The sequence below is a fragment of the Hypanus sabinus genome, chromosome 21 (assembly GCF_030144855.1).
Source record: "Hypanus sabinus isolate sHypSab1 chromosome 21, sHypSab1.hap1, whole genome shotgun sequence".
NCBI classification, from domain to species: Eukaryota; Metazoa; Chordata; class Chondrichthyes; order Myliobatiformes; family Dasyatidae; genus Hypanus; species Hypanus sabinus.
In genome coordinates this window covers 60,385,392-60,410,202 of record NC_082726.1, presented here as the reverse complement: position 1 = coordinate 60,410,202, position 24,811 = coordinate 60,385,392, and the positions used below count along the sequence as shown (strand labels likewise).

Sequence of the window (24,811 nt, the reverse complement as noted above, 5' to 3'; positions counted from 1 at the left end):
CAAACGTTTAACGCCTCTTTTGCAGAGAATGTTTCATTGTTGAATAAAACCTTTACCGTCAAGAGACAAGATGTAGAATTTTTACAGAAAGCTTTGCCTCTGCTCAGTTTTCAGGAGAGAGATCAAAAGAATTGCGTGAAATGGACCAATGAAAAGGATGCACGTTTCCCTCGGGGGTGCAAGCTGATGGCGATTTCATAAGAATTTAAAATCCTTTCGTAAACATCGTGCGAAACATTATTTTTTTACGAAACTTATCGACATTTTTTCGATGCAGTTTCGTAGGTAACAATTGCAACGTGCAATAACGGTGCGTTCCAACTGCAAATTAAAAACCGATTAATTTATACGATTTTTTTTAATGTTCAAGGCACATGGAACCTGCAAACGCCTGTTTTTGTGTGCTGCTTCGCTCCACGTCCAGACTAGCTTCAAACGCCGTCGCGGGTTTTCCAGATCGTCGATTGCGACCATTCGTCATAAGCAAACTATGCGCAGATTGAAAATATGGACTGGAATCCAGCGGCGAAGGATCCGGAATCATTGAGGAAGGAATTTTTTTAAGTGCAGTTAAACTCTATAGCATGTGACTGTGGTCACCGAACCGGCTATGAACCATATAACAATTTATTAACTTAACAGAAGGAAAGGAGAGGTAACAAATTTTGCTGTAAATTCTGTCTCAGTTAAATTTACATTTTCTGTGTAGCTAATCTACAACCACGTTAGTCTTATGAAAGATGTGAGATCCCTCTTAATTATTTTTCTTAGTGGTTATGCTTCAAGCACAGTAGCGAGGATCAACAGCAGTTCAACTGTGGAAAGCAGCTCTGCTCATTTTCCAAGTTCATACAGACTCACCAGGCATATGAAACTGCCAACGCTGGATTCTGGAACAACAAACAAAATGCTGGAGGGACTCAGCAGGTCAGGCAGCACCTGTGGAGGGAAATAGACAGCCGTCATTTTAGGCCGTCCAGATGAAAGGTCCTGACTGTCCATTTTCCTTAGCAGATTCTGCCTGACCCTCTGAATTCCTCTGGTGTCTTGCTTATTGGTTTATACAGGCACGCATTTCCAGCAGGAGTCGCTAGATAGTGTTAAAGAGTGGGGAGTGGGGTTCTAACTCCTCACTAGACCCTTCCCATCCCATCTTTGAGCTCAGTATGGATCTTGGAGATAACAAGGTCTCTTTACCAAATCCATATGCACTCTACTCCAGGCTTCAGAGTGTTTGGTGTCAGCTGGTGAAGGTGCTTCTTGTTACTGCCTTCCATAAGCTTGTTGCAGCAAGCGTTCATGTAGAAATCCTGCAAGTCGGCAGTTACTCTCCTGTGGTGTCTGTTGCTAAACTTGCCGCACTGTATTAACGGTAGAGAATTAAGAACTTGGGGGACCTGATCCCCAATCCCAATAGGAAAGATACGGACAAAAGTGACCTGGGGAACATCTCAACTCTGGTTAGAGCTGAAAATCGAATAAGGGATGAGGTATCTTCAACTTGAAATATTAGTACTATTTATTTTTCTACATTTGTATTGTATTCAATAGTTTCATTTAATATCAGAGAATGCATACAATATACAACCTGAAATTCTTGTTCTTCACAGATATCCTTGAAAACAGAAGGGTACCCCAAAGAATGAGCGACATTTAAAATGTTAGAACCCCAAAGCAACAGCCCTCCCCCTCCTCACTTACTTAAAAAAAATGCATCTGCACCCTCCACCCACAGAGCAAGCAATAGCAAGTGTCCCGAGACAGACCCATGATTCTTGCACCCATAACTTACAAATTTTCTCCTGTTCCCTTAAGGATAGTGATTTAACTTCCTATTTTACTGATTTTGCTTTAACCTCTGCTCCTCTAAACTTCCATTTATCTGTGGTCTGAAACCAGCATTCACAGCATTGTCTCCTAGTTTGAATGACTTGGCATTCTTGCGTCATAAGAATACTGTTGGTAATCTATAAAAAATCCTGGAAAGGTCTGTAGTCTAGTGTAGTTTTTTTTTCTGTGTTGGTTTTTACATAGTTCAGTCTAGTTTTTGTACTGTGTCATGTAACACCATGGTCCTGAAAAAATGTCTCATTTTTACTGTGTACTGTACCAGCAGTTATGGTTGAAATGACAATAAAAAGTGACTTGACTTAAAAGATCCGGTCTATCATTGGCAACACTTGGAGGTATCTGGCTATGGCAGTGGCTAATGCTTTCTCATCAACTGTTGGCATGTGCATTTGTTCAGTTTCTCAGAAGGTTGTTGAATGGGAAAGTAAGTATAATAGGGAGAGTTCAGTCCAGGAGGCAGTCTAAATACTACATATTCTAAACTGGAATTGCAATGCAACTGCATCTATCCTTTCCTAAGACATCAAACTGGAGCTTGTGACTTGACCATTTTTTTGTGGCTAACAATGACAGAAAAACATGAACATGAGAAACGGTGCAGATGCTGGAAATCCAAAGCAACACACAATACGCTGGAGGAACTCAGCGGGCCAGGCCTCATCAATGGAAATTAATAAATAGTCAACGTTTCAGGCATCTTCCCGCTTCCTTCTCAGTCCTGAAGAAGGGTCTCGGCCCAAAATATTGACCATCTATTCAGTTCCATAAATGCAGTCTGACCTGTTGAATTCATCCAGTATTTTGTGCGTGATTAAAAAAAAATTAGCAATACTCTTAAACCGTGGCTGCTTAATTGATTTCAGGGAGACCCTCTCTCACTGCTGTTCAGAATCGCTTATGCTTATTAATTGACTTAAATTAACCACTGCTCAAGATTCAAGATTGTTCAACATACATTTCCAGTACACAAGTGCGAAGGAGAACAGAGTAATTGTTATTCTAGATCCAATGCCACAGCAAAAACCAAAAGTTAGAGAAACAGTAAAGCAAATTTTAAAAAACACAATAAATAAATGATGAGGGACACCCTCAGGGTGGAGGAGCAAACCTTACGTTCCATCTGGGTACCCTCCAACCTTTTGGCATGAATATTGATTTCTCTGTCTGGTGAAAAAACCTTTCTCTCTCCTTACTTCCTCTATTCCCCACTCTGACCTTTCACTTCTTCTCACCTACCTATTACTTCTCCCGGGTCACCTCCTTTTTCCCTTTCTCCTACTGTCCACTCTCCTCTCCTATCAGATTCTTTCTTCTCCAGGATTCACCTTATCACCTTCCAGCTGGCCTCTTCCCCCATCTTTTTATTTTGGCATCTTCCCCCCTCCGCTCTCAGTCCTGATGAAGGGTCTCGGCCTGAAACATTGACTGTTTATTCTTTTCCATTGATGTTGCCTGACCTGCTGAGTTCCTCCAGCATTTTGTGTGTGTGTTGCTTTGAATCTCCAGCATCTGCAGACTTTCTCATGTTTAAGAAAAGTAATTAGTTGTCTAGATAAGCAAGCATTAAGGGGATATGGGAAGAGAATGGGAATGTGGCATCAAAATAGAAGATTGTATTAAATATTGGAACGGACTTGAAGGGTCAAATAGTCTGCTCCTATTTGTGCTTCTGTGTAATAAGTATATCACATAGAAGGTTATTTGCCCCATTATGACTTTGCAGACTGTTTGTAATTTGCAACTGTTTCCAATTGGTCCGCTCCCCTGTTCAAATAACACACCCAGTAAGCAGGTATTGGTCACGTGGTAACACGTACATATCTCTCCCACTGACGTCAGCTCAAGTAGAACGTGTTTTGGAAAAGAAAGGACGAGTTTGCTATATAACCCTGCTGTACCTGTACCCGGCTGTGAGTCAGCATCTGGGAGAATGGAGAAAGTTGGAGAATTCTCCCTCAGATGTGAAGCCAGGATGTTCTAATGTTGCACAGCAATGTAACTGCAGATTCCTTTGCTGTCTGCTGAAATCCCGGCATGTTAACATCACATTGCTCAGTGCTTGTAGGCAAGTGACATATCGGAGCTGTGACCTTCTGGTCTTCTGTTGAATAATCTAATTTATCCCCACTGTGTCTGTTGTACAGAGAGCCAGTCTGGATCAATACCAGGCTGTAACCTGCATGAACCATGACTGGTGCTGTCTTGGATATTTGTGCACATGGACTTAAGTTTTTTTATTGAACACATCTGATTCCTGCCCGAGTGTTCAATGTTTTCTTCTAAGCAAATTATTTGTTTTGAACCCTGATGCCATACTGTTGGTATACCAGAATTAGTTCAAGCATCATGCACTACAGCTGAACATCTTGGCTTTGTCTTCTCTCTTCTGGAGTCACTGATTGATGGATTTGCTTAAATTGTGACCATTTCAATAAGATCGAGGCAGCGGTCAGAGCTCCAGCCAGCCATTCTTTCCAAATTTCCTGCAAGATAATTTCCACAGTTCCTTCGAGATAATTATTGGGGGTGGAAATGCTGCCTGGTGGATTTCCTCAGCCGGCTGACATCCAAGCAGTCTGAACCTTGTCCCTTCCATGATGCAGAACCAGTTTAGCTTTCTTAGTGGCAATCTTTGCAGGACAATGAGCAGAGTTTCCACTTACAGTTAATTGATTTTCTGGATATGGTTGTTGCTGGCAAACATAGAACTTAGAACAGTACAGCATCTGAACAGGTCCTCTGCCCCATGACGACTGTGATGAACATGATGCACAGTACAAGCGCTTTGGCCCACAATGTTGTGCCAGCCTTTTTACCTACTCTACTATCAATCTAACCCTTCCCTCCAACAGAACCCTCCATTTTTCTGTCACCCTTCTGCCCAAGAGTTTCTTAAATGTATCTAATGTATCTGCCTCTACCACCACCTCTGGCAGTGCATTCCATGCCCGCACCATTCTGTGTAAAAAGTTTAGCTCTCACATCTCCCCCCCCCCCCATAATTTCCTCCAATAACCATAAAATTATGCCCCCTTCTATCAGCAATTTCCACTCCTGAAAAAGATCTCTGGCTATCCAGTCCAAAGAGATTAAATAAATTAAATCTCTTCCACCTGCACATAATCCATCTAGAATCCCTCCATTCTATTCACATATATCATTTTTTAAAAAATTAAACACCACTACAGTTTCTTCTTTCAACACCATCCCTGGCAGCCCAAGTCAATCATTCACCGCTTTCTATACAAAATAAAACTTGCCCTTCACATCTCATTTAAACTTTACAGCCCTCCCCCACCCTAAATACATGTCTTTGAATATTTTTGCCCTTGAAGGTAATGGTGAGCCACTGCCTTGAACTGTTGGAAGGTACCTTCATCAATCAGGTGGGCCAAACCAAAATGTATTTCCATCAGGGTGCTCTCTTTTTTACGAAACATCAAATCTGTTTCTCTTTTCACCGATGTTGTCTCATCTACTGAGTGTTTCCAAACATTTTCTCATTGTATTTCAGATGCGATACGGACACTCCACTGGAGTGCCAGGGGTGGCTTAGTGCAAATTACAGGCTGGAGGTGGTGCTGCCCTCCTGTGTTCGCTTGGCAGAAGACAAGATGTGTTGAGTTTGAATGCAGACTGCTGCAACCTTCATGGATCAGGGACTTGGACTACATTTTTTTGTGTGGCTGGATTTTACTGCTGTCTTATATGTGTGACTTGTGCACTGTACTTTGCACTTTGGTCTTGGAGTTATGCTGTTTTGTTTAGCTGTATTCATGTATGGCTGAATGACAATTAAATTTGAACTTGATATGGATTGTTAAGCTTGTTGCACTGGGAGACAGATTGGTGAATGGAGGGAGAACTGGTCAAGGCGGGACATGGAAGGATAACAGAAGCAGAAACTGCTGGAGCTCGGACAGCATTTACTGCTCCAAGTCGAGGACTATCACAATGACAATGTTTAAAAGACATTTCGACAGGTACATAGAGAGGACATTTTAGAGGGATCTTGGCCAAATGAAAACTAATGGGACTCGCTCAGTGTTGGCAACTTGGTTAGCATGTCCAGTTGTGCTGTAAAACTCTATGACTCCTTAACAGAACAGGGAAAGATGGGGAAAGGAGAGTAACGCACACAAAATGCTGGAGGAACTCGCCAGGTCTGGCAGCATCTGTGGAGGGGAATAAACAGTCGAGGTTTCAGTCTGAGAGCGTGTGAAAAGTTGACTGTTTATATCCCTGCTACCTGACCCGCTGAGTTCCTCCAGCACTGTGCATGTTGCTTAAGATTTACAGCATCTCTGGAATCTTGTGTTTAAGAAGGGAAAAAAATCGAAGTTTATTTTTACTTATTTAGAGATACACTGTGGTAACAGCCCAATGAGCCTGTGCTTCCCTATTACATCCATGCGACCAATTAACCTACTTACCTATCCGTCTGGAAACTGAGGAGAAACTGGCACATCCAGAAGAAAGCCTGCGCAGTCACAGGGAGTGCGTACAAACTCCTTATGGACAGTAGCTGGAATTGAACCAGTCACTGGCACTGTAAAGCCTTACAGTAGCCACTAGGCTACCATGCCACCCGTTTTTGCAGAGGATGTGGGGAAGGGAGGGAGGGAGGGAAGCATCTTCTTTTTCTCAACAATATTTTTATTGTTTTTTTAAATAAAGAGAGCATAGTATAAAGGAGATTTGTGTAGAGCATATCAACTGTATCAAATGTCCAATTCACATCTATGAAAGAGATGCACCCATAGTACAATCATGCTTTGGTTGCCTCCTTACCCTGACCCACCCCACCCAATCCCCATCTCCAAGCCATCACTGCATTAGCAAAAAGAGTTCAACAGAACCTTTGTCCCTACAGAGCTGCATTGGTATAGAAAGGTGTAACTTCCTAATACATAGACTGGTGTATGTTTACAAATCTGAGTCCGTAGAATTTTGCTGGAAAATGCTGGAGGTCAGGGCTTTATGTGCGGAGGAAAGGAAGAAAGGGTGGACCTTTAGTTTGGCTGGGAATTCTGAAAATATTCAAGAAAGGGTTCCCACACCTTTTGGAACTTTATGTCCGAGTTGAGAATTGAATAATGGATCTTCTCAAGGCGTAGACTGGACTTGATGTCCCTGAGCCACTGAGCGTGGGTGGGCGGGGCAGCATCCCTCCAACAGCGCGCCTGGCCAAAAGAGAGGCAAAAGTCAGTGTGCAACGTTTGGTCAGACTTAGGTGCGTGTCCCCCTCTCCGGAGGTGCCGAAAAGAGCAATCAAATTGTAATTTACTTGGGATAGAGTTTGGAAAACATCTTTCCAGTATTTTTCCAAGTTAGGGCATGTCCAGTACATGTGAATAAGGGAAGCCTCCCCCCTTTTGCATTTGTCACAGCAGGGATTAACACCTGGGTAAATGTGAGATAATTTAGTTTTAGACATATGGGCCCTGTGTACGACCTTGAACTGTAACAGGCAGTAGCGGGCACTCAAAGAGGTTGAGTTAACTAACTTGAGAACTGAATCTCATACATCGTCTGACAGTGAGAGATTTAAATCTTGCTCCCAGGCAGTTTTAATTTTGTCAAGGGGGGCTCACCTCAGAACTGCTAGCTTGTCGCAAATAGTAGATACTAGACCTTTGGATTCATGCAGGGAAACATATCAACGACGGGTGTTTGTGTAGGGTGCCTCAGGGAAGTTTGATATCAAAGGTCTGATAAAATGTCTAATTTGCAAATATCTGAAGAAATGAGTGTTGGGTAGATTAAACTTTGCAGACAGTTGTTCAAAAGATGCAAAGCAGTTGTCTATAAAAAGATCTCTAAAGCGCCTGATGCCCTTTCTGTACCAGTCTTGAAATGTTGGATCATGTATAGAAGGCTGGAAGAGGTGATTATATAGAATAGGACTTGAAAGAGAGAAGCCATGGAGACCACTATGCTTTCTGAACTGAGCCCATACTCTCAGGGTGTGCCTGATAATAGGATTAACAATTGGTTTAGGCATAAGAAAAGGGAGTGCAGATCCAAGAAGTGCGCAGATGGAGAAATTCTTAATAGAGTTCAGCTCCATTGCCACCCATTTTGGGCAGTCAGATTGGTTGTAAAATTGAGACTGAAAGATGAGACGATGTGTGTTAAGCTGCCCAGTAATATAAGCAGAAATTAGGCAGAGCCATGCCCCCAACACTTTTAGATTTTTGAAGATGGTCTGTATTCAGTCGGGAACGCTTGCTCATACATAAGTATGATGATATGACTGAGTCTAGCGAGTCAAAGAAGGCTTTAGGAATTAAAGTTGGTATGGATTGAAAAAGGTATAAGAATTTAGGAAGGACGTTCATTTTGACAACATTAATTCGGCCCATCAGGGACATGGACAGGGGTGACCACTGTGCTAGGCTCTGTTTTGTATGATTTAACAAATTAGTGAAATTTTCTCCAAAAAGATACTTATTTTTACTTGTTACTGCAACACCAAGGTAAGTAATTTGATTATTCACTACCTTTAAAGGGAGGTTATGGAACTCTGAAGCTTGTGCTAGAGAAGCATCTTTTATGGGTTGGGACCAGGGTTGGTGTGGGACGAGCTGTTAATGCAGCCCCTAGAGGGTGACAATAAAAATGTGATTGTTACAGTTAGCAGCTTGGTGTGTGCCATAGGAGAGGAGATAACCAAGCCAGTATCACAGATGTATGACGCGCTGCAAAATCAGCCAGTTCCGATATAGGCAGAGAAAACGCATCGTCAGGAACTGGAGAATTCAGTACTCTCCAGAAGGGGCCACCCCACAAATGGAAGATGGGGTCCTACTTCTCAGGATAGCATTGGACTTGGTTGTGACAGTGCAGGTCAGAATGAGATGACGAATTAAAGTAACAGGCAGTGTCACCCTCCCAGACTGAAAGCAAGTCTCTGTTGTGGAGAGCATATTGTGAACACATAAGCAGTACGTTGGATTGGGGGAAGTTCAGGTAAGTCGCTGCTTCACCTGGAAGGATGGTTTGGGTGGTGGGAAGGGGAAACGGGTGTTCTCTGGAAAGTGCCATAAAGCAGAAACAGACCTGATGATGGGTCTTGGCCGTAGATGGTGAGTGTTTATTCTCCTCCACAGATGCTGCCTGCCTTGCTGGATTCCTGTGGTAGGGAGTGGTGGGTGGATGGGGATGGAGGGGTGGACCAGGGAGTCAAGAGGGGAATGGATGCTTTGAAATGAAGAAAGGAGAGGGGAGATGAAGTCGTGTGTTTTTGGATCATTGTTGGAGCTGGCATCAATTGCTAAGGTTAATTTGTGGAGTTTAGTGAAGACCACAAAAACTCCAAACTTGTTCTTCTTACTTCGGTTTTTTCCCCCTTCCTTTCCAGTCCCGATAAATGGTCTTAGCCCAACACATTGACTATTTGTTCCCTTCTATAATGCTGCCTGACTTGCTGAGTTCTTCTAGCGTGTTATGTGTGTTAAGATTTCCAGCATTTGTGGAATCTCTTGTGTCTATCCTTGTTCTGCTCAGAGAGAGGGGAGAGGAAAAAAGAGCTTTGGGAAGTAGATGAGATTCAGTGAAAGGATCTGTGGAGTACAAAGCATGTTTCAGAGTCTTGTGGAATATCTTGTTGGAGCAGATCAGACCGAGACAGAGAAACTCAGACAATAGAACAGATCCCGACAGGTTGACAGCTGGGAGGAAATGTAGTCAAGATAGTTCTGGGAGTCTGTAGGCTCACATGGATGTTCGTGACCAGCTAGCCCTGTTACACGGGGGCAACAGAGGAGAACCCAAGTGCAGGGCACTGGCACATCGACTCAGTTGGGGAGGCTGGCGTAGACCTGAACGTAGAGCAGGAAACCAGAGGGATCTTGACAGGGAGACGGGATTCACAGGGACTCTCTGGAAACTAGAGCGGAACTTAGAACTACTGGTTCTAACCGGAACAGGGAATGAAGTATCACACAAGAATTGACCAACGAACTGGCAACCCGTGATAGAGTTACCATGGTATTTATTTCCCAGTCTCTGATGAAAGCCAGATGTATGGTAATTGGGTAACTAGCAGCAATTGACTGAAATTGGGGCATAATCAGGGAGAAAGAAGTGTTAAAGGAGATCGGCCAACCAGAACCATGACAAAACCCCTGCAAAAGACATGGAGAGATCCAGGATGAGAGGGGAAGAATCAGAGAGGGACCATGTGAAGATGAGAACAGAATGTATATTGGCAGTACGTGAAATTTTCAAGTTTTCTTTGGGTGGGGTGCAAGAAACAGTAGCAACGCATAGAGTCATTGCACACCACAGCGCAGGAACAGCCGTTTGGCCCATCTAGTCTGTGCAAACTGTTATTTTGCCTGGTCCCAATGACCTGCATCTGGACCATAGCCCTCCCTACCCCACCACATCCACGTACTTACTCAAGTTTCTTGTTAATGTTGAAATCGAACTGTATCCCCACTTCAGCTGGCTCCACACTCTCACCACCCCCTGAGTGAAAATGTTGCCCTTAAGCAATTCACTTTTCACACTTAACCCATGACCTTTAGTTCTAGTCTTAGCCAACCTCAGAAAAAGCCTGCTTGTATTTATCCTATCTATACCCCTGTGCACCATGGTAGTGTAGAAGAGGCTAGTGCAACACTTCTACAGCTTGAGGTGTTCCAGAGTTCAAAGTTTAATTCCAGTGCTGTCTGTAAGGTGTTTGTAAATTCCCCTTATGGCTGCATTGGTTTCCTCCGACAGTCCAAAAACCTATGGGTTAGCAGGTTAATTGGCCATTGGAAATTGTCTTGTGATTATGCTAGGTTTAAATCGGTGGGTCGCTGGGCAGTGTAGCTCGTTCAACCGGAAGGGCCTGTATCTCTAAATAAGTTTATTTATTAATTGATGCAGTTATTAATTCACCAGGAGAAGAGTTAAGGGATGGAGCATGAGAAAGACTGAAAGGAAGACCATTCCACGTAATCACAGAAGACCATCTCCCATGATTATAACTTTGGTTTGGGGAAAATGAGAAGGGTTGCAGATGAATATGTTCAATGGGAGGATGAACTGGAATGGTTGATGTTGAAAAAGTACATGGTGAAATTGAGTCTAGAGAGAACCAAAGCATAGATAATCATCAGTCACTCTGGTGTGGTGGTACAGTATTGGATAAAATTAGGGGATTGAAGCTTAATCAGATTAATTAGGCGTTGCATGATCTGCTTCACCCCAAACGAGTATCTCGGGTTGTGAATGGAGACAGTCAGAAGAAAGGGAATGTAACGGGGCTGAAGCTTTTTTAAATCTTACTAATGCTCTTTCAGAGAAAGTTATATTTGTTATTGACTTATTGTGACAGGCAAGGTGCTTAACAATAAATATACAACAATCTAGAGACATAAGAGTTGCCAGCCTTTTCAGTTTCCTCTCCATTGCCACGCAGAGTAGTGTTGTGGTTAGTGTAATGTAATTACCGCGCCAATGATCAAGCTTTCATTCCTTCCAATGTCTGTAAGGAGTTTGCTTGGGTTTCCTCTGGGTTCAAAAGTTCATTAATTATCAAAGTATACCACTCTGAAATTCTTCTCCAAACAGCCACAAAACCAAGAAAGCACAATCATCAACCACCAAATCCCTCCCCCACAACACAAAACAAAACAAACAAAAGCCAATTGGCATATCGACCCAGAAATCCCCCACCCCCGCACAGAGATAAAAAAACAAGAAAGACCGGGCAAAAAAGCACAGAACGTAAAAATCTGTAAGACTACAAAAAAAAAAGGCCTACAGTCTAAGTCCATAACTAAAACACAGAGAACTTGGGTAACGTTCTCTGGGTACAACGGCAGGCTGTCCCTTCTCAGGTTGCCGAGTGATCCCCAGCCGGTGCTTGCCTTCTGCATTCGCTTCGATGTTTCAAACTTGCTCATCGCTTTAATTGGTGAACAATGGAAGCTTTAATCAGTGAAATGGACACAAACATCAGCTCGTGCCCCATCCTGCAACCTGCTGCCATGAAGCCCGCGTCCTCTGCCACTGCCTTCCAGAGACTGCAGAGTACCGGAACACCCAAACGATCTCCAAACTGCAGATCCCAGGTTCCAGCAGTTCCAGAATCACATTCAAGGTGAAAAGCAAATGCAAAAGACATAAAGTTAAAAGTTAAAGTCTGTCCTGAGCCTTATAGGCTCATCGGGCCAGTGCTTATGCCAGTTTCCGTGCCATGAAGCGACTGAGAGTACAAGACTCCACCCACCCCATAGGATGCCAGTCTATCGCGAGGTTAACCCCCAGCAATTTTCAGCTGGGTGGACTGGAGCAGTGTGTGGTTAAGTGCCTTGCTCAAAGACACAACGTACTGCCTTAACTGGGGCTCGAATCACGACCTTCAGATTGCTAGTCCAACACCTTAACCACTTGGCCACACACCACACAAAAGGATATGGGAAGTGAAATATATGTTTTCATGATCTATCCAGAAGATGTCAACCAAAGGAGTATTGTACTCAGGTGCCATCTTGACCGAAGCCTCCTACATTTCAAAGATGTAGGGGTTAGTAAGTTGTGGACATGCTATGTTGGTACCAGAAGCATGACGGCACTTGTGAGCTTCACCAGTACATCCTCAGAATGTGTTGGTTGTTGACACAAACATCCCATTTCACTCTATGTTTTGATGTTTTAATGTACATGTGAGAATAAAACTAATCTAATCTCATTGACATATCTGTTATTGATCTCCTCCACGGCCAGTGAGCTAGAGGAACAGCACCTCATACTCCACCAGGGTCGTCTACAACCCAATGGCATGGATGTTACGTCCATCTTCAAGTAACCCGTTTCCCCCTCTGTCCCTTTTCCCTCTCCTCCTGATATTCTGAGTTCTTCCTGCATCCACCCAGGCCAACATCACACTATTTCTTGCCCCTCCTCCACCCATTAGATTACACAGGTTGTTTCAGACACCAGTGTACCCGTCTCACAATTTGGGCAAGCCAATTTCAATCCAGACTTCTGATGCTGTCTCTGTGGAGTTTGCATGTTCTCTTGCATTCCCCTCGGTGCTATCCCTTCTTCCAAAAAATGTTCCAAAAAATTTCTGAATTCCAAAAAAGTCTGAATTGGTAGTGCTACATTTTGCACCTTCAAATCATTAAACTAATTCAAAGAAACCCATGGGAATCTGAAAATAAGGCTGTGGTTTGAGTTTACTCAAAGCGAGGCACGCGTATATCACGTGCTAGCATGATGTATGCAATTAATGTAATTTCACATATAACGTAATTAATTATTTAAATGAACAAGAATGCTTAACCAAAGTACTTACTAGATTACTCAAATATTAGTGAAATATTAAAATTCACGACAGGTATGTTCATTGTTGGCTGTAAATTACCCCCATTATGGGTTGATTTACAAACATGTAAGAGAGAATAGGTATGGGGAAATAAGTGGGAGAATGGGAGTTATAGGATCGTTTTGGGAGCTGACAAAGAATCAATAGCTGAACAGCCTCCCTTTCAAAGTTCTGCCAATCTTCGTACACTGGAGCAGCCTCACCATGTTTCATCATTGTTAGAATAAGGAAAAACAAACTAGTTGAAAACCTTTTTTAGAGTCCCTTGGAAGTGTCCAATATTCTCGTGGGGGGAAAAAAAAGGTACTGTACACCTGTGCCACATGAAGACATCGCAAGAAAATTTTCCAAATTAATCCACACATTGCTCAGTAAATTTCCCAGCATTTCATGTATTAAAGTTTTAGATTTATTTATTAATCACATATACAGTGAAATATATTATCTGTGCTAACAACCACCACAAACTGAGGATATTCTAGGGGCATCCCACAAGTGTCCAAACACATTCTGGCTCCGATATAGTAGGTACACAGTGTTCAGTGGAACAACGGGCAGCCAACGTACAGCAAGCAACAAGAAACCCTCTCCCCCCGTAGCTCACACATTCAGTCAGACCTCCAACCCCCAATGAAGCTGCAGCATGAAAACCCCAAGTACAGGATTTAGCGAAAGTAAAACTATTAAAACATTGTGTTCTGTTGGGCTACTTGGCTAAGCGTGGTTCTGAGATCTTCCAATATTAAGCTGAATCAGTAGAGTGAGACCCACATTCATATGATGCAGCACCTTATGCACCAAGCACTGATTGTGGACTTCAGAAAGGGTAAGGCGAGGGAACACACATCAGTTCTCAGAGGGACTGGATGTGGAGAGAGTGAGCAGTTTCAGGTTCCTGAGGGTCAATGTCTATCCTGGCCCCAATATATCAGTGCAGCTACAAAGTCATGACAGCAGCTATATTTCATTAGGAGTTTGAGGAGATTTGGTACGTCACCAAAAGCACTTGAAACTTTCTACAGATGTACCGTGGAAAGCATTCTAACTGGCTACATCACTGTCTGGAATGGGGGGGGGGGGGGGGGCTACTGCACAGGACCGAAGTAAACAGCAGAGAGTTGCAACTCAGTCAGCTCAATCATGAGCACCAGTCTCCGTAGTATCCAGAACATCTTCAAGGAGCGATTCCTCAAAAAGGCAGTGTCCATCGCCCAGTTTTGCCTTGTTTTCATTGTTGTCATCAGGGAGGAGGTACAGAAGCCTGAAGGCGCAGACACTCAACAATTCAGGGACAGTGTCTTCCCCTCTGCCATCCAGTTTCTGAATGGATATTGAATCCATGAACACTACCTCACTCACTTTTTTTATTTGTATTTTTGCACCACTTATTTAACTATTTAATATATGCTTACTGTAATTCGGTCTTCTAATACATTGTACTGCTGCAACAATGTCAACAAATTTTACAACTTGTGCTGCTGATAGTAAACCTGATTGTGGGCTTCTCAGCCCTGAACTGTGGATGTTGTAGATGTACCTGGCCTATGGTTCAAACCCGCAACAATTTAACTCGTAGGAAGGTTCAGTCAAATAAGCCACTGATACTTCATGCGGTATTAAAAACTCTTTGCAGAGCAGGTTTTTGTTTGAATCAATGAAATGGTGCTTGACCTCTCCAGATAAGAATATTTTCAAACAGTAAACAGTATGAGACATTTCAAGTGGAAGGTAAATATTCATTTTGTGGTTTATTGCATTTTGTCTTTATTTTGAATCTACTTGTATGTTTTGGAGAAATATTTGTTTAACAAATGCTAGGCAAAATCTAAAGGCAATTGTAGGGTTCTATCATTACTAATGAATGGGCCGGTCGGTGTCTGTAAACAAGAACTGGAAATGCTCTATCGGGATCTGATTCCGCAGCCCTGTTTCACTCCTCACCCTGTCGAGTCACTGCACAGAAATAGGCCCTTCAGCCCATTTCGTCCATGCCAACCATCAAGTCTATCTGAGCTAGTCTCATCTGCCTGCATTGGGTCCACATCCCTTTGAGCATGTTCTACCCATGTACCCATTCAATCGTCTTTTAACCAGTCTAATTGCAATTCCTCTGGCAGCTTGTTCTATATAGCAATACAACAATGGCTATATTTCATTTGTAGCTAAGGAGGCTGATGCACCATCAATAACTCTCGGAGACATGAGGCGAGATATCGGCTTTAATTGGCTGGAAGAAAGAACAAGCAGTGAGTGACCACCATACTACATCCTGGAGACTGAGGAAGGGGCTGTGCCTCCAATCGCCTTTATACAGGGGTCTGTGGGAGAAGCCACTGGAGCAGTCAGCAGGGGGGCGTGTCCAGACAGGTATACGTAGTTCACCACAGAGACTTGGTATATCAAAGACTCTCAGAAATTTCTACAGATGTATCATTCTAACTGGATGTATCACCCTCTGGTATGGAGGGGCCACTGCACAGGACTGGGAAAAGCTGCAGAAGGTTGTAAACTCAGCCAGCTCCATCGTGGGCATCAGCTTCCCCAGCATCGAGGACATGTTCAAAAGGGAACACTTCAAAAAGGCACTAGCTTCCATAGTATCCAGGACATCTTCAAGGGTCTCAAAAAGGCAGAGTCCATCATTAAAGACCCCTGTCACCCAGGACATGCCCTCTTCTCAATGCCACCTTCAAGGAGGAGGTACAGGAGCCTGAAGACACAAACTCAATGTTTCAGGAAGAGCAAATTCCCCTCTGCCGTCAGATTTCTGAATGGACAGTGAAGTCATGAACATTAACTCACTATTTTTTGTTCTCAGAGCAAATACGAGGAAATCTGCAGATGCTGGAAATTTAAAAAAAACACACACACAAAACACTGGTGGAACACAGCAGGCCAGGCAGCATCTATAGGGAGAAGCACTGTCGACATTTCAGGCCAAGACCCTTTGTCAGGACTAACTGAAAGGAAAGATAGTAAGAGATTTGAAAGTAGTGGGGGGAGGGGGAAATGCAAAATGATAGAAGACCAGAGGGGGTGGGATGAAGCTAAGAGCTGGAAAGGTGATTGGCAAAAGTGATACCGAGCTGGAGAAGGGAAAGGATCATGGGACGGGAGGCCTCGGGAGAAAGAAAAGTGGGGGGAAGCACCAGAGGGAGATGGAGAACAGGCAAACAACTAAATATGTCAGGGATACCTACGCTCGGTCCGCCAGAGAAAGCAGAATCTTCCAGTGGCCACACATTTTAATTCCACGTCCCATTCCCATTCTGATATGTCTATCCATGGCCTCCTCTACTGTCAAAATGAAACCAGACTCAGGTTGCAGGAACAACACCTTATATACCAGCTGGGTAGCCTCCAACCTGATGGCATGAACATTGACTTCTCTAACTTCCGTTAATGCCTCTCCTCCCCTTCTTACCCCATCCCTGACATATTTAGTTGTTTGCCTGTTCTCCATCTCCCTCTGGTTCTTTCTCCCGAGGCCTCCTGTCCCATGATCCTTTCCCTTCTCCAGCTCGGTATCACTTTTGCCAATCACCTTTCCAGCTCTGAGCTTCATCCCACCCCCTCCGGTCTTCTCCTATCATTTTGCATTTCCCCCTCCCCCCACTACTTTCAAATCTCTTACTATCTTTCCTCTTGGTTAGTCCTGATGAAGGGTCTCAGCCTGAAACGTCAACAGCGCTTCTCCCTATAGATGCTGCCTGACCTGCTGCGTTCCACCAGCATTTTGTGTGTGTTGTTATTTTTTGTTCTCTTTTTGAACTATATAAACAAACAAACACACACACACACACACACACACACACACACACACACCTATTATAGTTTATAGTTGTATTGCAATTTGCTGTAGCCACAAAACAACAAATTTCACGACCTACTGTAAGCCAGCAATAACAAACCCCATTCCTATTCTGAGTAGCATGCTAGCAGCAGTCCCTACTTGAATAGTCAAAGAGATGCTGTTAAAAGTTTAACTCACATGCCATCATATAACTTTCTTTTAACTGTCCCTGCTGCAGGTTAGAATGTTTCTGCAGTTGATTGTTGTACGCTCTGTAACAGAACGAACAATACCATTGTGTGCTAATTCACTCATTGTACCAGATCAAACATTGCTTTTCACAAAGATATCTCTTTGCTGAGCCAAAGGAAAGAGAAACAGAAACACATAAAGCAAAGCTGAAAACAAGACTGGAGCAAGTCCACAAAGTGACTACATCTAAAGGGTTAAATCTTGAAGCTGATTTTCAGTGCCTGTCCATGGCGTTAAAGAGGAGTAATCAGAGAAGAAACTGTGGACACTCTGTAGCCACAGAGAAAGGATGACAGGTTATGTTTCTGATCCAAGAAGGATTCTCTCTTCCCCCTCTCCCTCTCCCCTTCACCCCCTGCCCCAAATCAAAGTAGCATCCAGGTGTCCTCTGTAAGGCGTCTATACATTCTCCCCGTGGATTTTCTCTGAGTGCTCTGGCTTCCACTCACAGTCCAAAGAAATACCAGTTAATAGGTTACATTAAGGTGCAAGGTGGTAACCAGGTAGATTTTGAGGTGAAGAGTCGATCTTTCCATGCTAGACAAACATTCTATACTCTTACTGTTAAGTTTTGAAACTCCAAAATACAAAACTAACTGGAAGGAGAACCAGGGAGTCAAGAATGTGAGTCTAACTTAGCTTTTATTTTTGAGAAGTGCACATACAACGTGGTGGTGTAATGATGCAAGCCATATACGTACTTTTACATATAACCTGTAATGCATAATGTAAACAATAAAGAATGCCTCATCAAACAATATATTTACAATGTTGCTGATATATTAAATACACAACACTTATAACAGCAGAATAGAAATTGCCCTTGAGCCTGGTGGAATGTGCTTTCAGGCTTTCAATGGAAGAAGGGCTTTCAATGGAAGAAGGTGGTGGCATCCATCAGTCTCGAGAGACCATGGATCTGTGCCTGGAGTTTCCAGGGCGCAGGCCTGGGCAGGGTTGTATGGGAGACCGGCAGTTGCCCAAGCTGCAGGCCTTCCCCTCTCCACACCACCGATGTTGTCCAAGGGAAGGGCACTAGGATCCATGCAGCTTGGCACCGGTGACGTCGCAGAGCAATGTGTTAAGTGCCTTGCTCAAGGACACAAACACGCTGCCTCAGCTGAGGCTCGAACCAGTGACCTTCAGGTTACTAGCCTGATGCCTTGCCCACTAGGCCACCTGCCAACACTAAGGGAAGAAGAGAGAAGAGGGAATATGCTGAGTGGGTGGGGGTCTTTGATTAGACTGGCCTGTTTACCAAGGTAGTGGAAAGTGTCTGTGGAGGGGAGGCTGGTTTCAGGGATGTGCTGAGCTGTGTCCACAACTCTGCAATCTCCTGTGGTCAAAGGAAGAGCGGTAGCCATTACTAAACCATAATGAATCTGGGCTGGACGCTTTCTATGGTGCATGAATAAAAATTTGCGAGGGTCAAAGGGGACGTGCTAAATTTCTGTAAGCTCCTGAGGAAGTAGAGGCACTGGTGAGCTTTATGACATCAAGATGGATGGACCAGGACAGATTGTTGTTGATGTTCATTCGCTCCTAGGAACTTGAAGCTCTTAACGTTAGCAATATGGATATAGACAGAAGCACGTGGACTGCCCTCGTTCCTGAAGTCAATGACGATTTGCAGACATTGAGAGAAAGGTTATTGTATGACATAATGTCACTAAATTCTCCATCTTCTTCTGACTCATTATTATTTGAGATACAGCTTGTTATGGTGGTGACACCTGCACACTTGTAGATTGAGTTAGAGTGGAATCTGGTCGCACAGTCATGAGTGTACAGAGAATAGAGTCAGGCACTGAGGACCTAATGGGGCACCAGTGTTGAGAATTTCGGGTTCCTGTGTGTCAGTATCTTCAAGGACCTAACCCAAAACCAACTTATTGATGTAGCTATAAAGAAGGCAAGACAGCAGCTATATTTCATTAGGAGGTTTGGTGTGTCAACTAAAATACTCAACGTTCTACAGATATACTATGGAGAGCATTCAAACTGGCTGCATCACGGTCTGCTATTGGGGGGTGGGGTTGCTACTGCATAGGATCGAAGTAAGCGGCAGAGAGTTGTAATCTCATTTGGATACACCATGGGCACTAGGCTCCATTGTATGCAGGACATCTTCAAGGAACGGTGCCTCAAAAAAGTGGTGTCCACCATTAAGGACCCTCACCACCCAAGACATGCCCTCTTCTCATTGCTACCATCAAGAAGGAGGTACAGAAACCTGAAGCCTGAGGAAATTCAGGAACAGGTTCCTCCCCACTGCCACACGATTCCTAAATGGATGTTGAACTAACTCACTACTATTTTTTTGTTTTTTTAAGCATCATTTATTTCACTAATTAATATCCCTTCTGTAATTCACAGCTTTTCTATATCATCATGTATTGCATTGTAATGCTGCCACAAATGTAATAAATTTCATGACATATGCCAGAGATATTAAACTTGATTCTGATTCTAAGTAATCATGGCAGAGATGTTGCTAACTGTCCATACTGATTGCAGTCTGTTGGTCAGGAAATCAAAAATCATATTTAATACGTAAAGTATAAAAGAGAGGCAAGATTGGAAATCGGTCCGCTGGAAAAAGATACCGGAAAAGTAGTACAGAGGACAGTCAAAAAGAGGACTAACTGAATAAATATTTGACATCAGTCTTCACTGTGGAACAAACTAGCAGTATGGTGGAAATTCCACAGGACATATACCTCCCAAAGAGGAAGAATGGAAAGATGACACAACCGTGGCTAACAAGAGAAGTAAAATCCAACATAAAAGCCAAAGAGAGGGCATAAAATAGAGCAAAAGTTAGTGGGAAGTTAGAGGACTAGGAAGCTTTTAAATAACAACAGAAATAACTAAAAGAAAGTCATTAAGAAGGAAAAGATTGAACACGAAAGTAAGCTAGTCAATAATATTCAAGAGGATACCAAAAGTTTCTTCAGATACATGCAGTGTAAAAGAGAGGCAAGAGTGGAGATTGGATCACTGGGAAATTATACTGCAGAGTTAGTAATGCAGGACAACGAAATAGTGGATGAACTGATGAAGTATTTTGCCTCAGTCTTCACTATGGAAAACACTAGCAGTTTGGTGGAGGTTCCAGGTGTCAGGGAGGGTGAAGCGTGTGAATTAACATTATTAGAGAGGAGGTTTTGGGGAAACTGAAAGGTCTGAAGGCACCTGGACCAGAGGTCTGAAAGAGGTGGCGGAAGAGATCATGGAGGCATTAGTAATGATCTTTCAAGAATCACTAGGTTCTGGAATGGTTCCGCAAGACTGGAAAATTGCAAATGTCACACCACGCTTCAAGAATGGAGAGAGGCAGAAGAAAGGAAACTATAGGCCAGGTCACCTGATCTCATTGTTTGGGAAGATGTTGGATTTGATTATTAAGAATGAGGTTTCGGGGTATGTTGAGACACATAATCAAATAGTTCATAGTCAGCATGGTTTTCTCAAGGGAAAATTTTGCTGACAAATCTGTTGGAATTTTTTGTAGAAGTAACAAGCAGGGTAGACAAAGGAGAATCGGTTGATGTTGTGTACTTGGTTTTCCAGAAGGCCTTAAACAAGTTGCCACACATGAAGCTGATTAACAAGCTATGAACCCATGGCATGACAGGAAAAATTCCAGCATGGAGAGAGCATTGGCTGACTGGCAGGGGGCAAAGAGGGAGAGTAAAGGGAGCCTCTTCCAACTGGCTGCCAGTGACTAGTACTGTTCCACAGGGTCTGTGTTGGGTCTTATTCTTTTTACAGAATCTGAATCAGGATTATTAACACCGGCATGTGTCGTGAAATTTGTTAACTTAGCAGCAGCAGTTTGATGCAGTACATAATGTACAAGAAAAATAAAATAATAACAATAAATAAAACAATTACAGGATGTGTATGTATATTGAATAGATTAAAGATTTTGCAAAAAAACTGAAACTGAGGTAGTGTTCACAGGTTCAATGTCCATTTAGGAATCAGATGGCAGAGGGGAAGAAGCTGTTCCTGAACCTTACCTGATGGTAACAGTGAGTAAAGGGCATGCCCTGGGTGCTGGAGGTCCTTAATAATGGATGCTGCCTTTCTGAGATGCCACTCCTTGAAGGTGTGCTGGGTACTTTGTAGGCTAGTACCCAAGTTGGAGCCAACTAAATTTACAACTCTCTTCAGCTTCTTTCAGTCCTGTGCAGTAGCCCCTTCCCCCCATACCAGACAGTGATGCAGCCTTCAGAATGCTCTCCACGGTACAACTATAGAAGTTTTTGAGTGTATTTGTCGACATGACAAATCTCTTCAAACTCCTATTGAGGTATAGTCACTGTCTTGCCTTCTTTATAACTGCATCAATATACTGGGACCAGGTTAGGCTCACTCTCTCCACTTCTGATCCTCTGTGGGGATTGGTATGTGTTCCTTCATCTTACCCTTCCTGAAGTCCACCATCAACTCTTTTATCTTACTGACGTTGAGTGTCACGTTGTTGCTATGACACCACTCCATTAGTTGACATATCTTGCTCCTGTATGCCCTTTCGTCACTTTCTGTATAGAGGATATCTGAGCTATGCCTAGTCACACAGTCATGGGTATAGACAGAGTAGAGTAGTGGGCTAAGCACACACTCCTGAGGTGCACCAGTATTGATTGTCAGTGAGGAGGAGATGTTATCACCAATTTGCGCAGATTGGGGTCTTCTGGTTAGGAAGTTGGGGATCCAATTGCAGAGGGAGGCACAGAGGCCCAGGTTCTGTAACTTCTCAGTCAGGATTGTGGGAATGATGGTATTTAAATGCTGATCTACAGTCAATGAACAGCATCCTGATGTAGGTGTTTGCGTTGTCCAAGTGGTCTAAAGCTCTGTGAAGAGCCATTGAAATTGCATCTGCCGTTGACCTATTGTTGTGATAGGCAAATTGCAGTGGATCCTTGCTGAGGCAGGAGTTCAGACTAATCGTGACCAACCTCTCAAAACGTATCATCACTGTAGATGTGACTGCTACTGGGTGATAGTCATTAAGGCAGCTGACATTCTTCTTGGGCACTGATATAATTGTTGCCTTTTTGAAGCAGGTAGGAACTTCTGTCTGTAGCAGTGAGAGACTGATGTTATATGTCAATGATTTGGCCTATGGAATTGATGGCTTTGTTGAAAAGTTTGTAGATGATATGAAGATAGGTGGGGGGGGCAGGTAGTTTTGAGTAAGTAGAGAGGCCACAGGATTTAGACAGATTAAGAAAATGGGCAAAGAAATGGCAGATGAAATACAGTGTCAAGAAGTGTATGGTCATGAGCTTTGGTAGAAGAAATGAAAGGGTTGACTATTTTCTAAATGGAGAGAGAACACAAAAAAAACCTGAGGTACTAAAGGACTTGGAAGTCTGTGCGAAGGACTCCCTAAAGGTTAATTTGCAGGTTGAGCCTGTGGTGAGGAAGGCAAACAAATGCAATGTTAGCATTCATTTCAAGAGTACTGGAATATAAAAGCAAGGATGTAATGTTGATATTTTATAAAGCACTGATGAGGCCTCACTTGAAGTATTGTGAGCAGTTTTGGACCCCTTATCTTAGAAAGGATGTGCTGAAACTGGAGAGGGTTCAAAGGAGATTCACGAAAATGATTTCAGGATTCAATGGCTTGTCGTATGAAGAGCTTTTGATGGCTCTGTGCCTGTATTTGTGAGAATGAGGGGTGACCTCGTTGAAGGCTATTGAATGGTGAAAAGCCTTGATAGAGAGAATGTGGAGAGGATGTTTCCTATTGTGGAAGAGACTAAGACCGGGGACACAGCCTCAGAATAGAGTAGTGTCCTTTTAGAACAGGGATGAGGAGGTATTTCTTTCGCCAGACGGTGGTGAATCTGTAGAATTCTTTGAACAAGCAGCTGTGTAGGCCAAGTCTTTATGTATATTTAAGACACAGTTCGTCAGATTCTTGATTGGTCAGGGCATGGAGGAATATGGGGAGTATTCAGGAAATTGGGGCTGACAGGAAAATTGGATCAGCCATGATGAAATGGCAAGACAGACTCAATGGGCAAAATGGCCTAATTCTGCTCCTATATCTTATGGTCTTAATCCAGTTGTAAAGTGTTGAGTAGCAGTTCTAGGAGTTTGGAGATGAGTTTACTTGGAATTATAGTATAGAAACAAAGCTATAGTCAATTAACAGTAGTTTATTGTTGATGTCTTTACTGTCCAGATGCTCCAAAGATGGGTATAGGGCCAGTGAGATGTAATTTATCTACTGCCAGAAGTCCATTGGCTCAAGGTTGACTAGGAGACTGGAGTTAATGGATGCTATGACCAGCCTCTGAAAGCACTTCCCCTGCTTGAATCGGGTGTTTGCCCTTACATTCATGTGGAACTCAGAGCCAAATGATACACATTGGATCCTTATTAGTTGGCAACCATTCAGAGCCACCCTCAATGGAAGGGAAGTGGTCAATCAAGGATTATTATGGGAAAATCTGGCCAGCACTCCACACTTTTTGATCCAGACTACCCTACACCCATCCACCCCCCATGCTTCACTGGTCAAAGATAGAAAAGACTTTATCCCAGGAGAGGCATCTCCAAGAGAACCCAGCTATGCATGCAATATACTCTCTCACTGCTCTCCAATCACTGCTCAGGTTCATTAAGTTCAAACAGCAAGCATGGGTCTGTCTCATTAGATTAGCTTTATTAGATTCACTCATTCATTATGTGTGATTTGGGCGATCATGGTTTTTCCATGACCATGATTGTCCTTGGTAAATTCTTTCTACAGAAGTGGTTTGCCATCGCCTTCTTCTGGGCAGTGTCTTTACAAGATGGGTGACCATAGCCATCATCAATACTCTTCAGAAATTATCTGCCTGGTGCCAGTGGTCAGATAACCAGGACTTGTGATATGCACCAGCTGCTCATACAACCATCAACTACCTGCTCCCATGGCTTAACATGGTACTGATCGCGGGGCTAAGCACCTTGCCCAAGGGTGACCTGCAGGCTAGAGGAGGGAAGGAGTGCCTTACACCTCCTTTGGTCAATTCGTATCTCCAATGCACCTACCCAGATTACTAGACTGGATTATGTGCATTGAAACGTTCAGTGAAATGCATCGTTGTGTCAACAACAACACAACCTGAAGATGTGCTGGGGGCAGCCTGCAACTGTTGCCATGCTTCCGGCGCCAACATAGTGTGCCCACAACTCATTGACCCTCACCCATATGTCTTTGGAACGTGGAAAGAAACTGGAGTGCTCGGAGGAATCCCCTGCGGTCCCATGGAGGATGTATAAAATCCTTACAGGGAGCAGCAGGGATAGACCTCTGTTCCCTGGCCCTTGTAGAGTGTTACACTAACCTTTCTGCTGCTGTGTCACCCCCATCACGACTCAGTACGATATCAGTCAGAGCACTTGCAAACTATTCCCAGGATGATTGTGCAGGTTACCTGATCAGTGATTCATCCACAAACCTGTGGAGAAATTAACTTTGTCACTACAGTCAGACGATGGAACAATCTGTAGTAGTTTGCCAAACATGCCACTTGAATGGAGTTAGGGTGAACATTTCTCCACTTAATGTTTGA

The 24,811-nt window shown here is 43.3% G+C and overlaps 1 long non-coding RNA gene across 2 annotated transcripts in view; it reads left to right on the top strand.

The window, feature by feature from the left end:
• The window catches only part of LOC132379262 (uncharacterized), a 64,695-nt gene that overhangs the window by 35,375 nt on the left and 4,509 nt on the right, over nucleotides 1-24,811 (top strand). The window contains exon 3 of one of the 2 annotated variants that reach the window (XR_009507346.1): nucleotides 5,366-5,834. This is a non-coding gene — a long non-coding RNA (uncharacterized LOC132379262). Of the gene's footprint in view, nucleotides 1-5,365; nucleotides 5,835-24,811 lie in introns of those variants that run through there. The other variant, XR_009507345.1, reaches the window with a different exon arrangement.